The sequence below is a fragment of the Mustela lutreola genome, chromosome 1 (genome assembly GCF_030435805.1).
Source record: "Mustela lutreola isolate mMusLut2 chromosome 1, mMusLut2.pri, whole genome shotgun sequence".
NCBI classification, from domain to species: domain Eukaryota; kingdom Metazoa; phylum Chordata; class Mammalia; order Carnivora; family Mustelidae; genus Mustela; species Mustela lutreola.
Window position 1 is genome coordinate 229,356,761 of NC_081290.1, and position 22,561 is coordinate 229,379,321.

General features: G+C 52.4%; 1 long non-coding RNA gene across 1 annotated transcript; it reads left to right on the forward strand.

Moving 5' to 3' along the window:
* Positions 1-6,817: 6,817 nt before the first annotated feature.
* LOC131820781 (uncharacterized) lies at positions 6,818-19,801 on the forward strand. The gene is made up of 4 exons (XR_009349780.1): positions 6,818-6,932; positions 7,031-7,136; positions 10,634-10,729; positions 19,287-19,801. It is a non-coding gene; the product is annotated as an uncharacterized LOC131820781 (long non-coding RNA).
* The last annotated feature ends 2,760 nt before the right edge of the window (positions 19,802-22,561 follow it).

Sequence of the window (22,561 nt, forward strand, 5' to 3'; positions counted from 1 at the left end):
GGGGCCCCTGACTGCTTCTACTCAGTCAGGGGGTCTAAGCCTCTGTGACTTGTGTGTGTTGGGGGTTGGGGAGACAGCTGGCTTTTGGCTATCAGTCAACTGGGCCTGTCCTTGGGGATGGACCAGCTGAGCCCTAGTTCAGCATGAAGTCGCTGCTTAGCCCCAGATTGCGTGCAAGACACTTTTAGGGATCTGTTTACCTCCCCTGCGGTCCCCGACCCAGTTCACATTTGTCAGAGAGAAACTGGAGGAGCCAGACTTGCCCTTCCTCACCTCAGCCAATTCCGGGACATTCCTGGATCGGACAAGAGTAGAAGTGACAAGAGAGAAGAATAAATCCTGAAAGACAAAACTGCATTTTTCCTCCATCTGATACAAAGTCCCCACTTGGTCTTGCTGGGGGAGTTTGGAGCTGGGGACGCAGAGGGGAGCAGAAATCTAGATGTGGATAAAAGGAATTTGTTCCCCGGGAGTGGGAGATCTCAGTCTCACCCCCACTATCCAGGCAAACTTGTTCTCCATTTATTCCTCACTGGCTGGCCCAGAGGACATTCTAACTACCCCTCCTCGGGAGTCTTTATGTCAGGACCATACAGGGAGCAGATCCAGGAAGGGGCGGGTGGCCTCAGCAGGACGTGACCCCCCGGCACTGCAGGGCTGAAGCAGAGGTGGGATGTCCCCGGGCAAGGAAGTGAAATGAGGACCCCAGTGTGACTCGAGGCCAGATGGACAAGTGTTTGAATTTTGGCCCCCTCTTCTACTAGCTGGTTGACTCTGGAAAGCAAGCTGTGCCTGGAGCCTCAGTGTTCTCCATCGGGCCATAACGATGATCATACCATCTCCCAGGATGGCTAGGGAACCCCAAGTGACCATGTCTGTCAAGTGCCCAACCAGAGGCATAAAATTAAGATCAAAGGGAATATTGTGATAGTGGGATTTTTTGTCTCGCTCTCTGAATTCGTTTTTGTGGCTGCTGTCACGAATTACCACAGATTCATGGCTGGAAACGACACAAATTTATCTTACGGTTCTGAAGGCCAGACGTCCAAAATGGGTCTCAGAGAGTTAACAGGAAGGTGTCAGCAGGGCTGCGTTCCTTTCTGGGGGTACTGGGGAAGACCCATTCTCTTGCCTTTTCCAGCTTCCAGAGGCTGCCCCCTTCCTGCACCCATGGCCTCTTTTCCCTCCAGCGGTGGCCCACTGAGTCCGCCTGGCAGCCTACCACTCACACTCTTCTCTGGCCCCCATCTTCCGTGTCCAAGGACCCTTGTGATGACCGTGGGCTCATCCAGGTCATCCATGGTAACTCCCTTTAAGGTTGGCTGATTAACAACCCCCATTCCATCCACAGTCTTAATTTCCCTTCGCCATTTAATGTGACCTATTTATGGCTTCCAAGGGTGGGGAACAGCTTCATGGGGGACATCATTCTCCCTGTTGCTCCACCCTCATCCCACGTTCCTGCCTTGGGAAAGGGAAACGTTGCCACTCCTGTTCGGTGGGAACCCATCAGCACTGCCGACTGGTGGACTGGCGGCCCCAGTGCTGTTTTCCTTTCTTTCCTCTTTCAGATGGGTGTTGACCTTGCAGTTTCTCCCAAGTGCAGGGTTATTGGGGGAGGGGGGAAACCACGTGGCACAGGGCCTCCAGGACACATCAGACTCTGAATGAGAAGAATATAAGTTACCTAATATACATGAGTCTTCCCTTCATCTCCCAGCCGGGGAGAGGGATGAGAGGGGAAGGTCTTACCTTGCATTTGAAGAAGGGCATTTGTGAATGTCACTGGGGGTGGACAGACCTTATTTTTGCCACCAGTGTCATTTCCCCTTTTATTCCAATGACAGCACTCTGCCTTTGCTTTGGGGCGATCGTCCCTCTCATGCACTCTCCCACACCCCACTTCATGTATTTCCGAGAGCGTGGTCCCGACCCCCCATCCCAGAACTAGCCGTGAGACACAAGCCCAAACCATCAGAGCGTCCATATTCCAGACCATGGTGGCACTCTCAGCCTCAGAACCTTGAGGGCGAAATACTGGAATAAGTTGCTGGCGCTACTGTTTCTCTCTCTTTTGGGGACCCGAGTCAGGAATATACCCCCTAGTTCTCTTTCCACCTCCTGGAGCCTGAGAAGAAGCAACGTGGAAACCAGGAGAATCCAGAGGTGGGGCAAACAGGTCCTGGAGACAGAATTAGAGTCCCTGAATGAAGCCATGCCTGAAATTCTCATCCCTTTGGACTTCTTTTTAGATCCATGAATAATTTTTTTTTTTTTTTTGGAAGCCAATTTTGGTCACTTATATGGCAATGGACTGTGGTTATAACTGATAGACTTACAAATGCTCTATCATTGACAAAGAACTCTGATATCCTTGACTCTGGGGAAAGCAATCGCTGAGCTGAAGTAAGGAGTACCAGCCCTAAATCATGGATAAGAAAATTTAGCCCGAGAGAGTGGATTTGATTTGCTGATTGCTGTGCGTTAGTTACACGCCAGGGTCAGGTTTCCTAAGATGAAACTTACACTTTTTCTCCCCTCTGGTGTCACTGCTCCAGAGAGTGAGGGATCAGAAGCAGTTCTGGGATGAAGTACAGTTTGCACTGAGCCTTGACAACTAGGGTTCCTAGAGAAGAAAGCAGGAAGGACATCATCAGGAAAGAAACAGGTGGGCTGAAACCAGAAGGTGGCGGTATGTGTGACAGAGAGGGATGGACACACAGGTCAGGGCAGGTTGGCCCGGCCTGGTGCCCCCCGCCCCAGGGAGATGTAAAGGACTGAGATGTCCCAAGGGGCAAAGCTAAGCCCAGAGGGCAAAGCACCACTGGTGGGAACTGAGGCCCCTGATGTCTGAGGAGATGGACTTTGGAAGAGGCAGTAGGGTCTGTCCTGGGTCCCACGGATCACACACTGTGGGGTGATGCCACTTTGCTCGGTTTCCCGAGGGGACCCCTCTGTTTCAGATTGGGGCAAGGGGTCTGCTGTCATCTTAGCTTGAGCAGACACCCCGTGAGTGCTAGCTGTTAGTATGATTATCCTCAACAACATCGTTGTCGTCATCATGGTAGGCCCACTCCTTCCCATTCTTTCTCCCAGGGCAGCTGATGGACCAGCGGCCTGATTCCTCTCCCTGGTGTCTCTTGGGCCCAGAGCGCCTGTTGCCTGCAACTTGGAGCTTGGAGTCTGATTCCTAGCCTAGAAAAGAACATCTTCAGTCCTTTGACTCAGGGATGTTGTAAGTTACCACAACTGCGACGCATCACGTGTGTGTCCTTTCGCATTCATCTCCCCTGTTCTGTTCACTTCTCAAAGGATGGGCACACATCTGTCTTGGTTGGCGTCCTGCTTAGTGCCTGGTGTATGCATGAGGCTCCCTAAATATCTGCTGAGAGAAAGATCGAATGAGGGACCCCTGAGACCCCAAGGACCCACTCTGAGCTCTCAGAGTGAACAGACAGTGGCACCAGGACCACGGGCAAAGGCCCCAGCCTCTGAGGTCCTGGGAGGCCACTACTGGCCACTCATGAAGGGATGGTGGAGTGAGGGGACCTTTTCCTGGCAGCTCTACGAGACAGGTGGGATTTATCCTCATTTTAGAGTTGAAGAAACTGCAGCTTACAGAGGCTTGCTCAAGATCAGCTTTTCAGTGAGTGGTGGGCTGGGACTTGATCCAAGACCTGCGACCAGGGCCTATCTCTCGAAGCCCATCTAGTGCTATTTTCAGTGCCCACAAATCGGCCTGTTTATTTTCATCTGAATGTTCTATTTATTTCACCAGTGATTTCTGTTTGCAATAGAGCTTTTTTTTTTTTTTTTTCTTTTTAAAGTAGGCTCCCTGCTCAGCATGGGGCCCACACTCAACTACCCTGAGATCAAGACCTGAGCTGAGATCAAGCGCCGGATGCCCGACCGACGAAGCCACCCAGGCGCCCGGGCTAGAGAGCTTTTTGTTCTCAAAATGCTATTGGGCAAAACTAGAAAAAGGGGCAAGCATTCTTGGAGTGTTTTCCACAGCCAGTCATGGTGGGGTACGATATCGGGATGCCAGCTCCTGCTGTTGTTCCCAAAGACCCTAATGGAAGTCATTACACAAGCCAAGCTGCTAACCTGTAAGCAAATGTGTCAACTTACCAACAATCAAGAAATTCCCTGATCCATGTTGGATATTAGCCAGGGGCTGGAGATCAGCCAGCTAAGCGAGTTGCACAACACTCTCCCTGGAGGGGGATTGTTGGATGGGAGGGATTTTCCAGCTCGTGACTTGGATGAACCTGGAGTTATTTCCCCATTGAGCAGCCCCAGCCTGAGAGGCTCCAGCAGCTTCGGCTGAGGGTGGCTGGGACAGACCAGCCTGTCCACGCCTAGCCTGATGGTGTAGCCCTCAGAAGTCTCAGTAGGATTTAGCCTACCCAAGCAGCCCAGGAGAGCCCCCTGGAAACCCAGGAGCTACCCTGGGTAGGGGGCTGGTTTCCAGGGAGATAGGGTACCCGCTGACTGGCCGGTGGAGGGCAAGAACCTGAGGAAAGGCCAAAACCGCAAAGGAGGAGACCCCGGCCCTTGGAGCTGAAGGGTCCAGGGTGGAGGAAGAGGACGCTGTGTGGGAAGAGGGCAGGAAGGGGGATTTGGCACAGGCCTGTGCTGCCTGGTCTCAATTTACTTGTGAGGAGGCTCCTAATAGCTGCGTAAGAGCTGTGCACGCTTTCCTGAGAGCCTGCTAAGTGTTTATGGAATGATTTGTGAGGAGAAGTTTCTTTGGAAGCAGCTTGGGGAAGGTATGTTATTAAGAGAGAGAGAGAGCTCTCTCTCCAAGTTCCCGTTGGCCCGCTTCCCCCAAGGCCCCTGGGGTCTGGGCAGCCCATGGTCACAGCAGCTGTTTGCTATTTTGTAGGCCGTGGGGCCTCGAGTGTATTGGGGCTGGGGGAAGTTAGGGAAGTAGGGCAATTTCCTCCTCCCTGAGGTGGCGTCATGCAGCAGAGGACGACCAGAGCCAGAGTTAGGAGCTTGCCTCTGAGGGAGGTGCCCTGGCCTGGGAAAGCGTGGGGGCTGTTGCAGGGGCCGAGAAGGAGCGAGGTCGGCAGGGCCAGAGGCAGCTGAGAGGCTGTAGATGATGGGGACGGAAGCGTAGCCTTTGGCCATCGAATAAGAAGGAAGCTACTGGGGAGGGATATGGACAAGCCAAAAGGACAGGGTGGAGCCAATGACCCAGCGATGAGTTTGTTCTCTCCAGGGAGGCGCCCTGGGCTCAGGGACTGTCTGGCTTATCTTGACATCACCAGCATCATCAAACATCAGGGCTGGCCCAGAGCAGGGGCTCGGTGTGATGAGTGGTGGGCCCTCACCCAGCCAACCATTCCACCACCAGACAATATGGCCCCGTGCTGCCGTTGGGCCAGCCCTAGAAGTTAAGTCCCCATGCCTCCTGGTGTGGGAAGCTCAGGACCACCTACTAATCAGCCCCTCGGTGGAAATCTGCCCACCCTGGTCTCCACAGAACAGCCACTTTACCTCAGGAACCAGCAGCCAACCACACAGGTCTACTAGGCAGCCCTGGTGACCAGCCATTTCGGATTCTCTGGGGCCGCTGCCAGGGCCTGTAGGCCCGTTATGATCTTTATCCCAATTTATTTGCACACCAGCCATGGAGGATTGGACTTTTTACTTGCCATGATTTTATGGCTAAGAAAAGCTGATGTCCAGGGATCATGGTCACGCTGCTAAGATCACACAGGGAGGGATCAAACTTCTGTTCAAGCCAAAAGCTGGGGTAAGCAATACTGGTGTAAAGTGTTCCCCTATGTTGTCTTACCCTGCACGCCACAATTGTCACTGTGATGTCTCTGTTCGGTTGTCTCCATGCTTACTCGGGAGCTCCCTTAGGATGGGAGGCAGGTGGGCTTTATCCTGGGTCCTTAGCTCCCAGTACTGGGCCTGACATGGAGGAGATGGCCGGCTGACTGGGTAAACTCTAGCTCAGAATTTGGAAGGCAGGATACCAAGGAAGCGCATGAGCAAGTTGGCAAAGCTCCTGGCATGGTCGGGTCTCGGGGAATGGCCAGTCCAGGGTGCAGGGGTATATATTTGGGGCACTGGGTCTCAACGGGTGCCAAGTACCAAGCCCAGGGGCTGTACTGGAAATCGGAGGGAGTGATTTTTGGATGTCACAATGATTGAGGGTGTCCACCAGCAACTCCCAAGTGGGGACATCTAAAAATCATTTAGAACATTTGAGTGAACGAAAAGCCTAGGCCTTAAACCTAACTCCATTTTCTGTATGAGCACAAAGGATTTTTTTTTTTTCCCAAAGATTTTATTTATTTATTTGTCAGAGAGAGAGAAAGAGCACAAGCAGGCAGAGTGGCAAGCAGAGGCAGAGAGAGAAGCAGGCTCCCCCGCTGAGCAAGGAGTCTGAGGCAGGACTCAATCCCAGGATCCTAGGATCATGACCTAAGCCGAAGGCAGTGGCTTAACTGACTGAGCCACCCAGGCATCCCACAAACGATTTTTTTGCACGATTCTGATATACCCCAGATTTTCTGGGAATGTGACTACTTTGTAAATTGAAGGAAGATTATCCTTTTTTTAGAATGTGTTGGAGGCCGATTCACTGTTTCAGAAAAATGACGTCACCATCAAATGGCAACCCTTCTCACGACTCTGGAGTGACCTACGACTCGGCCAGCCTCCATCTAGGCCCTTCTAGTGTGGCTTCTTAGGGGAGCTGGCCCTGAGCAGGAAAATAATGAAATACGTATTTTTGTTATAAATTACTTTCCATTCATTTCATTTCAGTTTTACTCAGTGGTGTGCGGGAGCCAAGTCACACGACAGCATAGCGCGTGTATTTCTCCCCAGCTCGGAGTTCAGCGTCATCACGTCAGCAGTTTTGAAATTAGCCGTGGTGGAAGTATTTACAGCATGCAACTTGGCAAAGGGTATAAATCAAAGATTTTTTTTTTTCCTTCAGAAATTTGAGTGTTAAACTTTACAAGCCCACCACGGGTGACATTAGCTTTCTTCGTTGTGTCTGGAGGCAGACTACATTATCTAGGAAGACCATTTCAGCCTAATAAAGGAGGCATTGGACCCCATCGATGGAAAACCACAGAGGGAGGGAAAAGAGCCACAGATGCTTATAGGTAAGGACATCCTGCCCAGGGCAGGTAAGGAGTGCCCTCCTGCAGAAGGAGATTGAGTCCCTGGGAGGAGGCCTGGGTGGGGGTATCAAGCAACCACAGGAGGGGCTGCCCACCTCCATCCCCCGGAGACCAGAGCCAGACCAAAGGCAGCCATGGCTCCCTCCCTAGGCTGACCTGTGCTGTTCTCTATTTTGACACATAAAGCTGGTCAGAAAAGGAGAAGCCAGATGGCCTTGATAGCGGCCTGCCCTTGAATTGGCCTCTTGGGAGTTTTGACCCTCCATCAAGCTGCCCCCTAGGGTCAGCCCTAACCTTCCCCGCCCTGTTGCACTCCAGCCCACTTCCCAGGACTCAGCATCTGCCTAATATGAGCACCACCCAGCTTTTTGAGCCCCTGCTGTATGCCAAGCACTGTGCTACGTGTTTCCTGTTATCCCGCTCCCTCCACCTCCCATGGGAAGCCCTCTTATTTTTCAGATAAGGAGACAAGCTCAGATTGAGGGTATGACTTGCCCAGGATCACCCAGACCGCAAGTGGTGAAGCCAGAACCCAGGCTGTCTGACTCCGCACTGGACTCTTAGCCCCACACTTGAGCTTTCAAAGGGAAGATGGTATCTGTTCAACTCCTCCCTTGATGAGGTCCAATGTGTAGGTCAGAGCTGGAAGGGACCAGAGAAATGACCTAATTCTACGAGCCTCAGCAGTTCATAAATCCACCCCGCCCCCAACATACAGCAGCTTCACTATCAGAAAACCTGCTCCCACCGTGAGAGAGGCAGGGGCCTCTTTTTTCTAAGAAGGGATGTTTCTATTGGTGTTTATCGTGTAGGTAGGGTCAGGCTGAATAATGGTGATTTCAGCGGTGTCACGGAGAGCCAATATTATTGCTATGGCTTTAAAACACAAACAACAAAAAAAGAATCTATTAGTCACCAAGGAGTGTAATAAGCCCGTTGAGTAATCAGCCTGCCGGCCATGGTACCTGTAAACCGCATGGATGATAAATGAAATACCACTGCCAAATTCCTGGACACTTGCGGGTGGGCGTGAGGCCTGTGGGCTGAGAGGTCACAGGCCTTGTCCTGGAAACTCTGTTTCCTGCCAGTGGACTGAGGACCCCTGCACAAGTTCATTTCCCATTACATAGATGAGGAAACCGAAGCCCAGAAAGGCAAAATGGTTTACCCAAGGTCACCCATCAAGTTCAGGACAGAGTCAGGGCTAGAGGCCAGCTCTTGCTGGCTGTCCACAATCTGGGAGGACAGCAAGTGCTTTTGAGCTGTGGCTGCGGTCACATGGTGTGTTCTCCGTCCCTCTCCGATCTGCCTACCTCCTCCCTCTGACATCCTTGGCTGACCTCAGACCCTCTCCTCCCTCCCCACTTGGCAGATAAGGCTGCCAAAGTTTCCAGAGGGACCTGGGGACAGGGTGTGGCTTCCGGAATGTCCAGCCTTGGGGACGGGCTGGAGAGAGAGCAGGATTTGGGACTGCTTTCCCCTTCCCCAGGCCTGTCCACTTGCAGCTGCGTGGGCGGATCCAGACGTTCGGGCACTTGCCAGATGGACAGAGAGACCAAGGTTTCCCCAAAATCCAATCAGAAAGGGCCTCCTTGGAAGGAAGAGAGACAGGGAAGGATTTGGCCAAAGTTTTGGCTTCTGAGCATGCTTGATATTAGCCACTAGTGTTCGCCAGCCATTTCCCTTGCCCGGCCTCGTAGTTTTCCTCCTCTGAGAAGTGGGCAGAGGGATGCTCATCCAGTCCGCAAAACTCAGATGAGTGCCCAGTCATCAAAGTTAATAATTCAGGGCTTACCATGTTTCAGGCACTGAGCTAGTCACAGTCCGCGTGTTCTTGTATCTCCATCTCATGGATAGGTTTTTGTTTTTTGCTTTTTTAATTTATTTGACAGAAAGAGAGATCACATATAGGCAGAGAGGCAGTCAGAGAGAGAGAAGGGGAAGCAGGCTCCCTGCTGAGCAGGAGAAACCACAGGCTATGGGCAGGCTCCATCCCAGGACCCTGAGATCATGACCTGAGCTGAAGGCAGAGGCTGTAACTGTAACCCACTGAGCCACCTAGGCACCCCCCCTCACGGATAGGTTTTTTTAATTTCATGTTTCTATGACAAGGTGACGAGGGCTGGGGGAGTTTTAACAACTTGTCCAAGATCCATACCCAGGGGCCAGTGGGAAGCGTCTGTGCCACATTCTGAAGGTACTTTGAGCAGGAGGACGGTGTCAGCTGGAGTAGGACTCTTCGGTCAGCCTTGGAGAGATTGAGGCAACAACCTGCAGAGGATGGCGGCACTCTGTGAAAACCACGTCCCGTGGCCCAGCCGCTCTGAGCCTGAGAGGAGGGTGTCTGACAACCTCCATCATGATGTCACTGATAGGCTGCTGGTCACCTGGCAGCTGGGGGATCCATCGGCAGAGCTGGAGAGGCACAGGGCCGTCCCAGGGCCTATCCCCTGGCCTGCTCCCTGAGGAGCAAGTGTGGATCCTGGGAGGGGAGCCAAGTGCTAAGAATGACAACAGTGACAAGGCCAGCCACCAGGAAATGCGTCAGGGCGTCCCAGACAGTTGCTGATTTGATCTCCTGGGAAGTCCTGGGAAGCGGGGATTATTAGCCTCATTTACATATAAAGAGACTGAGGTCCAGAGCAGGGAAGTGGCTAGTTCAGAGTCACCCAGGATCTTGATTTGGACCAGGGTCTGTCTGCCCATAGCCTGTGGTTTCTCCGTGACCCCGGCACCGGTCTGTGTTTGTTGAAGCACACTGTGTGAGTCACCACACCTCCCTAGGCCTCGGTTTCCATGACATGAGAAAATCCATTCCTGCCCTTGTTAAAAAGTGTTGGAAGATTTCAATGAGGTCATAGATGTAGATGATGTGCTTTCAAGTTCAGCCAGTGATTGACACCTTGCTCTTACGTGATTTTAGGAGGATTGGTGACTCCATAGCCAAAAGTATCACCTCCGGCCTGCCCCCTGTCTCAAAATTCACCCTTAGAGATACTCTCCAGGGTCTGATTTGTCCCAGTAAGTCCCCCGGCAGAGTGGTATGTTTGGGGCACAATCACCCACCAGGCAGTAGAGGCTTACACTATGACTGGGTCAAGTTCAATGGCTTCCATGAAAGCAAATGGTCTGGGAAGATGAGCCGTTCCTCTAGATCTGGGTGAAGTCCTTTCTAAGCTCAATCCCTTCCTCTTAGAGACAGATGTACCCCTTCCCACGAAGGGCAGAAGCGGTCTGGGGAGGAGTTCTGGAAGTCAGAGAGGTGGGAGGCCTCACTGATCATAATCTAGCCAGACAAAAGGCATTGGGAAAATGGACAGCCCCACCCGGTGGCCCGAAGTGGCTCAGAGGTAGTAGGGACAGTGCTGAGATTAGAAGCTGGTGTGGGTCCTGCCAGAATGGACAGGCAGAGTGAGGTCAGATGCAGGATATGGGGGGCAGGACATCTCACTCATTACCTTCAGGACTTTAATTTACAGACGTGACTGAGCGTCTGAGACGATGCCATCTTCAGCAGTGAGCTTCCAGGCCGGGGTGATGTCATCTGGGACGTGGGACTGAGGGATACTTTCCAGGTGGGTCCCCATGGAGCTGATGGCTGGCAAACACCTTCCATGTTTGCTTGCAATGATGACTTCTTTGGAAGGCTCGGGTCTCCAGATTATAAATCCATGAGCACAGCCAGACCCATGGTAATAAGACCACAGTCACCAAAATGGTGTGTGGTTACACTTGACGGGTTTTTATAATTTCTGTGGAAGTTCAGGTTCTGAGGGGTCCCATGGCAGGTGAGCAGTTGCCTGGCCTGTTGGACAATCTGTGGTTAATGTGTCCCATGGGAGGGTGTACCCAAGGTTTGGCCTCCGGCCCTTGTGGGATAGGAGGAAGTTCAAAAATTTATAAAGAGGGGTGTGTGGGTGGTTCAGTTGGTTAAGCATATGCCTTCAGTGTGGGTCATGATCCTGGGGTCCTGAGATCAAGTCCCACATCAGGACTCCCTGCTCAGTGGGAAGACTGCTTCCTCCTCTCCCTTTGCAGCTACCCTGACTTGTGCTCTTTCTCTTACTCGTGCGCACGCACACACACACACACACACACTCTCCATCTCTTTTTCTCAAATAAATAAATAAAATCTTAAAAAAAAAAACCATCAAAATTTATAAAGTTAGGTTAAGGCATAGGGCAAGATGGAGACTCATTTAGGGGTCTATTTGCTAGACTGGAATTTTAAAAGGAGTTGTTTGAGGAGAACAATTATGTTCCTCAGGGAAGCTGGCTCTCTGGGATCTGTTGGGAACATGAAAGTTTGACTGAATGCCTCTTCCAGGAGGCCAGAATTGTGTATTTTGAGAAGTAAAAAATGGTGTCTTGGTGACTACCAGCAATGTCTGTGCCTCTGAAGGGAGTGAGGAATGTCCTGACAAGGTCTGATACTGTGGCCTTAGTACCTGCGGATGTGTGATCTTCATTTATATTGTGGGCATCTGTGAGGCAGGAGATTTCAGAGTTCTTCATCTTGTAAAGGACAGTTTTTAGGGAATGGCTGAAAAGGGAATATGGGACCCTTCATTGGCCAGAGCACCCAGGGCAGGACAACTGATTGCTTCAAGTTTTGCCAAGTGTCCTATCCTTTCTCAAGGAGAGTCAAGCTAAGGGATGGAAATCAGCAACATTCCATTTATTTCTGTCATGTCAGATGCTAGCTAGCCATGCCATTCTCCCGTGCTCTCTATTCAGTTCACCCCTAGGGGCTTCCTGGGTAGCCAAGGGGGCTTGGGGAAGGGTAGCCTCCTACAGCAGCATGACATCTGGCAAGGGACTGAGGACAGGGGAAGCCCCCTCCTCCTGCTGGTGGAATATGCCAGGGGGACCAGGTGTGGCTCCATCCTATCATGAGGAGGTTTTGGTAGCATTGCCAAGGTTTTGGGGTACTGTTCCCATGACCCAAACCATAACGGGCACCTGGGTGGGGAAAGTTAGGCTCAGGGTCTGTGAGAATCTCTATTTCCAGGAGAGACTAGTAGGTAGCTGGGCTGGACGTAGGAAGGGACCTGGCAACGTGGGTGGGACCAAGAAGGGCAGCCAGGACCCAGAGGGTGGGGCCCACAGTGGGGGAGGTGCAAAGGGCCAGGGTGCAGGGCTAAGCGGTGGAAGCTACTGCCTGACCCTCGGTTTGCTCCAGGAATGGATTTCTGTCCAGTCCCCTGGGAAGGCCAGGGCAGACCAGCTTCTGGGAAGGGCTCTGCAGACCAAGGAGGCCACAACACAGTTAAGGGTTTCTTTCAAGGTCTCTGACATGGCTTACACCATCAGCACGGTGACCTCTGCACAGAGACAGGATTCTTTGATTTCACCTCACGTGGATGGGAGTGTGGGAATGTGTGTCCATTGCCACGTTACCAGGAAAAGGTACATATTAGATGATGGGCCTCCACACACTGCAAAGCTGAAGAAGAGCACAAAATAATTCTTTTCCTGCCCCCTTGCCCCTGCCTCAGGGCACCCTTCAGAGAGAACAGGTATCACTCTCTCCTCTCTGCTCTCCCTCAGTCCTGACTGTCCTCTGTGTTAAAATTTTAATGGGCTTTTTGTTTGTTTTTATATTGAAATACTTAATTCACAAGGAGTTGATCTATAGGTTTAACTCATTCTCTATCAAATTCCCAGCAAGGCTTTTCTTTTAATAGGTATAGACTAGATTATTTCAAAATTTATAGGAAGGGCAAAGAAACTAGAATAAAGCAACTTTGAAAAGGGATAATAAAATGGGAAGAATCATTTAGCTGGTTTCAAGACTTTGTATATAGCTACAGTAACCAAGACGACATGCTATTGACAGAGAAATAGATCATTGAATAAAGTCCACAAATAGACCTTCACAAATAAAGTCATTAGATTTTTTTTAAGCCTTTATTTATTTATTTGAGATGGAGGGAGAGTGAGAGATAGAGCACAAGTGGGGGGCAGTGGGAGAGGGAGCAGGCTCCTTGCTGAGCAACGGGGAGGAGTCGCCATCCCAGGATTCTGGGATCATGACCTGAGCTGAAGGCAGACATGTTTTAACCAACGGAGCCACCCAGGTGCCCCTAGCCATCAGACTCTTGGGGAAAAAAAAAAAAAAAGCTATTTTGAAATCATCATGGATTCACAGGAAGTTGTAAAGATAGTACAGAAAGGTCCTGTGTACCTCTACCCCGATCTCCACAGATGGTTACATCTTAGATCATTCTAGTCCGATATCAAAAGCAGGAAACTAACATTGATAGAATGCACGTGTGCTGTTCTGTGTCCTTTCATCTCATGTGGAGACCCGTGTTACGGCAACCACAGTCAAAATACAGACCTGTTGCCTCCCCCACCGGCAAAGATCTCCTTGGGTGCAGTGGGTCTCGACCACCAGCCCTCCGCATGGGCTCTATGCACTCCCCTGCTTCCCTGGTCCCCCCTTCACCTACCTACCCCTCATGGTCTCCATGCCTCTGGACATCTGCTGCCCCTCCTGTCCCACCTATGTCACCAGATGCCCTCCATCTAGCCTGACTGTCCCTGATCCCAGCAATTACTACTCTCTTCTCCATCTCTGTAATCTTTATCATTTCAAGAATGTTATATAAATGGAACCAGACAGTGTGTGAACTTTTGAGACCGGCTTTTTCACTCAGCATCATGCATGCTGCTGCGCACATCCATGTTCCTCCCTTTATTGCTGAGAGGTGTTCCATGGTCCTTTTCCTTCTCCCAGACCTTCCTTCTCTTTCTGGACTCTGAACCAGGTGTCCCTACCTGGGTCCCCCCCATCTGGGCTGTGAGTGGAGAGGGTGCGGGGTTTGTGGGCTTGGGACTGCAGGGACCTGGCAGGCAAGCAGGTCACTGTGGCTATGTCCTTCAGCCTCAGAATGAAACATGAAACAGGGCCAAGCTGTGCAAACCATCTCAGGGCTCTTGTCTGCTTTTGTCACTCAACTTCCGTGCCCTCGTGAGACTGCATTTCTGTTCTCTCTTCCCCTTTACCAAAGATGGCTCAGCTCGTGCCCATCTGCCATCTTGGCCCGGTGTGGCCAGGGCCTCTGTCGTGAAGGTGTGGATGTGTCTCTCAAGGATCAGACTGGGCAGCCTGGCCCCACCAGCCGTGGCAGCCTCTACCTGGCCCACTGGGTGTGAAACAAGGGGGCACGGACAGCATCTTGTGACCAAAGGAAGGGCCGGCGTGCTGCGTTCTGGGCCCCGGGTACCAAGGAGTGGAGGTTTCCAAGAGACACTCCCTCTTCTGCCAGCACTGCTTGTGTCAGAATCTTCGGTGGTGAGGGAGGGGGTAAGGTGTGGGGAGGTCTCCTAGCTCTGAGCTCATGCCCTGGGCGGCTATGAGCAATCCTCTTTAGGACTCATCTCCTCAACTGTACAGTAAGGGTTTGGACCCCACATTCTCAGGCCCTTCCTCAGTTACATTCTCAGGGTGCCCAGCGGCCTCCCTCTACCAACAAAAACCATTCTTGGTTCCCAGCTGCCCTCAGAGTAGAGTTCAAGCTCCTCAGCACGGCAGTCAAGGCCGTGCCTGAGCTGACCACTGATGGCGTAGCATCTCCAACTCTCACCTCTGCCCGCCTTCTCCTTTCAGGTGACAGTAGCATGCAGCTGGCTATGACTCCCCAGCCGCACAGGCACCCTTCCCTTGCTTGATCTGCTGTCCTCAACTCCCGATGTAGACATCACCTTCTCTTGGAAGGCCTCCCTGACTGCCTTTACACCCCATACTCCTTTTCTCATCCAAACAGCCCACTGTTCTCATCTGCATCGCCTGTCCCTGCACTCGGCTGGCCTCTCCTGGCATGGGTCTCTATGGGGACCTGGAAGGGTGACACAAGGCTACAGGGTCCTGCACAGTGTCAGGCATGACACAAACCCTTGCACTGGCCACCTCCAGCTTGGGAAGGTGATGCCACCTCTTTCTCCCCCTCCCCTCCACCTCCCCGCCCTCCCCCTCCTCCTCCTCTGGCTCCTGGGTTGTCATGCCCCGGGGGTGGGTGAACTCACACTCTGATGTGGCTTGGCCAAGCTGTGCTTTCTTTTGAACGCAATGAAAACCAAATAACACATTGCTTGTCATTGTTAGAAAAGTCAGTAGGATAGAAAAGCTGCCTCTTTCCCTCCTCCCACCATGGTCCCCCGCCCAGCTGGATTTTCCTATTCCTCAGAGCCCAAGCTCTCAAGAGAATGTAGAATTCTAGGATCTTGGAATAACAGGATAATGGAACCTTAGACTAATGTAATGCTAGAATCCTATAATCACTGTATCACAAAAAGCCACAATAATGATATTTTAGTATTATTGAAGCCAGAGTTTCCTTTTACAACATGGAATCTTTGTCTATGGAATCCTAGAATCCCATCCTGTTGTTGCCAAAAACTTTGGGTTGGACCCAAGAGTCCACCTCTTCAATATCCATGTGCTATGGACTGAATGTTTGCCCTACCCATCCCCCACATTCATATCTTGGAGCCCTAATCCCCAGCATGAATGGTATTCTGAGGGGGTTTGTGGAAGGTAATTAGGTCACAAGGGTGGAGCCCTTGTGGATGGGATTAGTGCCCTTGTAAGAAGAGACACAAGAAAGATGATCTTCCTCTCTATTAAGTGAGGACACAGCAAGAAGATGTCCATCGGCACATCAGAAGTGGGCCCTCACCTCTCCAGAATTATGGGAAATAAATGTGTGTGGTTTAAGACACCATGAAAACTCCTCTGCCTGGGCTCACAGCAGGTGAGAGGTGGGGACAGCTGTGGTCCTCCCAGAGGAGGCCCCTGCCCTACACAAGATCCACACGTCCTCGGGGCTGGGAGGAAGACCGTGGTGGCTGGATGGACACGAGGCTGACCCCAGCTCTATGAGCCTTTGGCATACAATAGCAGACAAGGCACTCAAGCTCTCTGACCCCCCCAGTTTCACTGCAGCAAGGACAGGGGAATTTTAATTTTAAGAGTTTGATCCACAAACTCTTAGCTCGTGTCTTATCATCGTTCTAAGCTTTCTCCTGACTTGAGGCACTCGGGGTTTTGAACAGTGCTAGGCTCTCTGAAAAACTTTGGTGACCTGATGAGGTTCAGAGGTGCAGGGCAGGAAAACCGGCTTCCTGGGGACAAAGCCGGGCTCAGGCTGTGGGTCACACTGGGGACGCTGATCTCAGGTCTGCTGGGGAATGACACAAATGAGGCTTCTGGTTAAGCTTTTCTTGAGCGTCTACTCCCAACCACAAAGCCTTCCTGACAGTAGATCTGGGACATTCGCTTACTTGCCTGAGCCTCAGTTTCCTCAACTGTGGAGTCCAGAGAGCTCAGCTTGCTCATCCAGGACTCAGTCCCCAGGCCTACAGTTTCCCATGGGCAAGCTTACATTTGCGCACTTTTTAACCTACAACACAGCGTGGGCCAGAGGCCCTGACACACGTGACAGACTATCCCTGTGCGTTAGAAAGGACAGCAGGGTTCACCTGGTCTCTCTGTCACATGTGTCTTCTCACAGGTCAGGTACTCAGTCTGTCATTCCTGCCCCCTCCCAGAGAGGGTGGTGGTCTTCTTCTCAGTCACAGAGCAAGAGCTTGGTCAAGAGGCTTGGTCTGGACCCCAGTCTTCTGTCTCCCTCAGGCTGTTTTCTTTTTTTGTTTTCCTCCACTGGGTGGCATTTGGCTCCCAGTCTCTGACTTATTTACATATTAGAGAAGAGGGGATTGAAGCTGAGGGGGGATGCCTTTTAGGACATCAAAGTCAACTGAGCCTCCCGTGCCCTTGGTGGGAGGTCTGGAGGACCTGCCCCATCAGCATGTCAGCAAAGTCAAGGCCCCTCCAGAGGGGCAGGAATGTGGGGGGTGGTGATGGGGGACGGTGGGGAACTGGGTTGGGATCAAGTTGCCCTGAGATGGAAACAAACACCAACTCCAAATCAAACCCAAATAGAGATTCCAGGAGGCACTGGGTGTCCCAAGCCGCCCCAGGCTAGGCTGGCATAGGGAGGGGGTCAAAGGATGAAACCAGGGCTCCCCAAGGGGCGTGTGGTTCCCAGGCCTCTGCTGAGCAGCCCTCCCTCAGAGAACCAGGCAGATGGAATTTCCGCGCTGGGAGCCTGCAGTTGGCTAGTGCTAGTGCGGGAGAGCTGCTCAGGGCTGTGTTTACAACAGCCAGACAAACATCCACAGGGGGCTTGCTGTCTCCCAGCAGCCACCAGAGAATGGGGCGGGTTGGAGGACCCGGCCAACAGCAGTGCTTCCAGACAAGCCACATGAAGGCTGTGGGCTCACTGCACTGACGGGAGCTGGACTCATGGCGGCCCTTACTACTTCCTAAGGTGCTTAGTTGAGGCGCCCTCAGGGACCCACTCCCCACCCCCACCCCCCAACCCCACCCCCGGCCCACAGCGGCGCTCACCCATGTGCTCCTGGTTTCTGAGGGAAACAGGTCCTGATACTCACACAATGAGGTGAGCAGCACCTCGGGCCAGGCCTCACCAAGTGGGCAGATTCTGTACTTCAAGTCTGTGGGACTCTGGTGTAGGAGGAAAGGACCGGAGAGAACCAGCAAGTGCTAAGTGCTGACTGTGTCCAGGACCCTGGGCCAGCCTCTTGGGAAAACATTCTCTCCTGTAGTCCTGACCCCAGCCTGAGAGGCTGACCAGAGCCCCCACTTGGCAGATTGCTAGGGGGCCACCATGGTGAGTGGGGTGGGGGACAGGGGTCACAGCCACGGGTTGGGGGTCCCCACTGTGCCATACCTCAAGGCCTCTGCTCCCTGCTCCTTCCCCCTTCACACCCAGCATGAAATGCCAGCTGGGGCGAGGTCTCAGCTGTGGCCTTACTGTCCTTGTGGAGAGCTTTGAACATGTCTGATGCTTTTTCTTCATCCTTGCATTCCCTCTCAGTCTAGGGTTTTTCTCTCCTCAAGTGTCATTTATACTGCTTTTGCATAATAATTTTGATTTGAACTTGTTTGATTTGAACAAGTTCAAAATAATTTTGAACTTGTCTTCTCCCCTTCACTGACTGATCTTTGGTAGTTGTCGGGACACCGAACCCTTCTGGCGGGTCTGGGCCTCAGGCTGAGTGTGGGGTACAGATAGCTGCGTTCACCCACCTTTGAGCCTGACTCCTGGTGGGGGGGGGCAGCTGGACACGTGTGACCCACACTGGCCCAGTCACGTGCGCTCTTGCTGAATTTGGGGTTTGGGGTTCAGAGCCGCCTGGCCCTCCGTCTGCAGCTTGGCTGATATTACGGGAGAGATGGAGGGAGGGCTGAGGGGCGTCTGTCGGGAAGCTTGCTGCAGAGAGAGGCAGTGGTGAGAAGCACTCTGACCCCCTCCTCAGTTCTTGGCTGCTTTTCTAGGCCTCAGGAGACCAATGCTGGTCCTCAACCCTGCCAGGGGGTCTGCGGAACACCATGTCCTCAAGGTGACTAACCATGCTGGCCATGAGAGTCTTAACAACGGATTTACTGCATCTGAAAACTTAATCCCGCTGGGCCCTGTCTCCGAGTTCACTGCAACATTACCCACCATTAGCCTTGTCCACAGTTTCCAAGACCGCCCCACAAATAAAACCCTCCTCCTTCTCTTAGTGTTCTCTCCCTATGGGGCCATGTCCTCTAGATGCATGCACGCGCGCACACACATACCAGTGTCCATTGCCCTAAGCCATTCCGCCCGGACATACCTTCATCTACCCCCACCCTTCCAGAAGGGTCCAAACTCCAATATCACCTCCCACTGACATCCCCATCTCCCATCACCCTTGAAATTCTGGATTTTGTAGGATACAAGCCCTGCCCAAGGTTGAAAGAGTGATCATTCCTTTTATTCCATAGGCATTTTTATGCCCTCACCTCTAGTAACCAGCCCCCACCCCAAGCAGTCCTCGCATCCTTCCTCCCCACGGATGGCACCACTTCCCTGTCCCATGTCCTAAATGGGGCAGCTTTAGAGGCCCCTCTCTGTCTAGAGCAAGGAGACCCAAGCAGCTAGGGTGATGGAACCCCAGGTACCTGTGAACATGACCGCATCGAGAAGTAGGGTCTTTGCAGTTAATCAGAGAAGCTGCAATTATACTGGAGAGGAGCAGGCCCTAAATCCAGTATGACTATTGTCCTTCTAGGAAGAAGAGAGGACAAGGAGTCAGGAAAGAGCGCCATGGGCCAGCAGAGCCCCAGACTGGAGCAAGGCCCCTGCAAGCCGGGAAGGGCCAAGGCCGGCTGGCCCACCAGAAGAAGGAAGGGGAAAGGAAAGCTTCTTCTCTAGAACTTTCAGAGAGAGAGAGAATATGGCCCTGTTGACCCCTTGATTTTGGCCTTGTAACCTCCAAAATGGTGACGGAATACACTGCTACTGTTTTAAGCCACCCAATCGTGACAGCCCTGCCAAGGGCCTATAGGGCCTTTCAGACCTGGCAGACCGGTACTGCCTTTCCTCCCAGCCCACGTGCTCTTTCTAAAACAGGGCTAGGATTGCTCCCTCCCCAGCTCACACCTTTTCTATGGCTCCCTATTGTCCTGGTATCCACGACCCCCCATCACTGGTCCTGGCCTTCTTTCCTTTTTCGGCTACCCCAAACCATAGCTTCGGCTCTCCCCTCCATGTCCTCCCTCACGCTCTGCTGGAAAATATAGCACTTTTTCTGGTCCACTTCTACTCATTTTTTTCTTCGTTCAGTCCTTATAACAGCTCTGGGAGTTAGGCGTTCTCATCCCCATTATACAGATGGGGACACCGAGGCCCAGATAGGGCTCCGGGAGCTTCTGCGTTGGAAAGGGCTTTGGCAAGATCAGGGCCAGGCCCTTTGGGGGCAGAGGCAGTGTTCCACGGCCTCCCTGCCACTCCCCCTCCCCTGCCTGGGGAGCCCCCACCGCCCCAGGAACATCTGTTCCTCTGGCCTCCAGCTGCTGCCCGTTTCAGGATAACAAATTATACTGTAACCAGAGGTGAAATCAAATGCAGGCCAAATAGTTTTCCACGGCCATTTAATGCGAAATAATTCCAAGGCATCTGTCTTCCTCACCATGTGGGGCTAGAACATGTGGGGCTAGAACACGTGGTGCCGAGAAGGCCTGAGCAGCCAGACCCCAGCCTGCTCCCACAAATAAATAAACAAGGGGCGGCCGGCAGGCGGCTGCGGTGTAAATCAGGGCCTTTATGGGGCAAGAGGCCTGTCAGGGCCCAGACCCCCTGACTGCCTCTGAAAGAGAACACCGGTAGACACCCCTGTGAGAAAGCAGAGACTGAGCCAGGATGCCCTTTCAGGGTCCCCCGTCGGGCCCTTGGCCCCACTGGCTGCCAGCCCTGGAGGTCTTGGGAGACACCCCCACCCACTGATTGTCCCGCTCACTCGTTCACTCGGTCCTCGGCGCGTAGTAAGCACTCGGTCAAAATGTGTTGAATGAATAAATTCACTCCTTTCTTGCTTCCATGCCCCTCTCCCCTCCCACCCTGTCTCTGCAGCACAAAGGTCCCCTCACGATGCAAAGCCCTGGCGGGGCCCCTAATTTGGACGAGCCTGGGTCCTAAGCCAGGCCCTGGGTCCCAAGCCAGCCCCTGGGGTACCAGGAGGGGTGAGGCTGAAGGGAGAGGGAGCAGCCGGAGGCCTGGAGCACAGCCTTCTGCCAAGACTTCATTCAGAGATGGTTCCCCCCAGACAGAAAGGGAGCCTGCGGGTGAGCTCTTTGGCTAACAGCATAAGCTCCCTCTGTACCCCAGAAATACCGTGCTGCTGGCACCCCTGATGACGATCCTTCTGTTTGCGTCTCACTGCCCTGCCACTGGGTCCAGGAAACCACCCCCCCTTCTCTTAAGGGCTCAAGGTTTGTGGACTACCCCAGGGGTTCCCTTACCCCACACCCCCTAACCCCTGCACTCAGCAGTCCCTGGTGCTCCATGAGGGGCGACCATTACTGCCCCCACTTCTGATCAGGGTAGTCCTCACCACTCTCTTTTCACCCTCCATTTACTTAAAACATTTTATTATTGTAAAATACACAACACAGAAATGCTGCCATTAGTGACATTCAGCACACTCACCGTGCTGTGCAATCATTACCATCCTCTCGTTCCAGAACATTTCCAGAAGGAAACCCTGTACCCTTGCCCTCTCCTCCTGGCCCCTGGCAACCTCAAGTCTCCTCACAGCATTTTTATTTTTATTTATTTATTTATTTTAAGATTTTATTTATTTATTTGACAGACAGGGATCACAAGTAGGCAGAGACACAGGCAGAGAGGAGGAAGCAGGCCCCCTGCCAAGCAGAGAGCCCGATGTGGGGCTTGATCCCAGGACCCTGAGATCATGACCTGAGCCGAAGGCAGAGGATTAACCCACTGAGCCACCCAGGCGCCTCTCCTCACAGCATTTTTAATGTTGATTCTAATACATGCCAAACAGGACACATGATCCCCAGGTCCCTGGAGGGGGAAACTGAGGACCGCATGTGTGCATGGCTGGTAAATCTGGTCCCCCTCCTCCTGTAACTTGGTGCCCCCACCCTCCACAGAGCCGTGTGTCCAGGTGTCTTTGGAGGCTGTTGCAGATGCCCTGCCCCCCACCCCCAGCAGACTTGGTGCTACTGGTAGTTGAGAAGCCAGAGAGATGGTGCTGTGTTCAGAGCTCAGTCTCAGTCACCCAGTATACGTAGGCTATTGGTTGATGCGCTGAGAAGGCTTCAGGTGACAGTGGCAGTGTGGGCAGGGAAGGTGACAGGGAGGGAGTCTGCTGGGCCCCTCTTGCTTTCGGCTCTAGAGCAGAAGGTCACATGGTTCTCTGGGGCTTGCCGGCAGGGTCTGAGCATATCTGCCACACTTAAGCCCTCGTGCTCATACACCTAGACCTCAGTTTCCTGTATCTGGACCTACCTTTCTCCCTCAAACCTCCCCAGACTGGAGCTCCTATTCATCCCTCAAAACCCACTCAGCATACCCTCTGCTATGAGGTAGGGCAGTGGTCTCAGTGTGGTGAAATCAGCAGCTACAAGTCTCCACAGATGAATCTGCCTCACAGCTAGGGCTGAGCACCCCAACTCAAGTGGACCCTTCTTCTCTGTGCTTCCCTTGTGAAGCTCCCTCCTTCTCATTTGGAGAATGTCCGTTCAGGGGTCTGTTCCCCTCACTGTACGGAGAGCCTTTTGAGACAACAGTCTGCAGAGTGTCCTGGTTAAGAGCCCAAGACTTTTGTATAAACAGTTTTACATTTGAGAGATAATTCAAATATCAAACAATTCACCCATTTATTTTTTTTATTTTTATTTTTTTATTTATTTGACAGACAGAGATCACAAGCAGGCAGAGAGGCAGGCAGAGAGAGAGAGAGAGGGAAGCAGGCTCCCTGCTGAGCAGAGAGCCCGATGCGGGACTCACCCATTTATTTTTTTAGATTTTTTTGTTTAC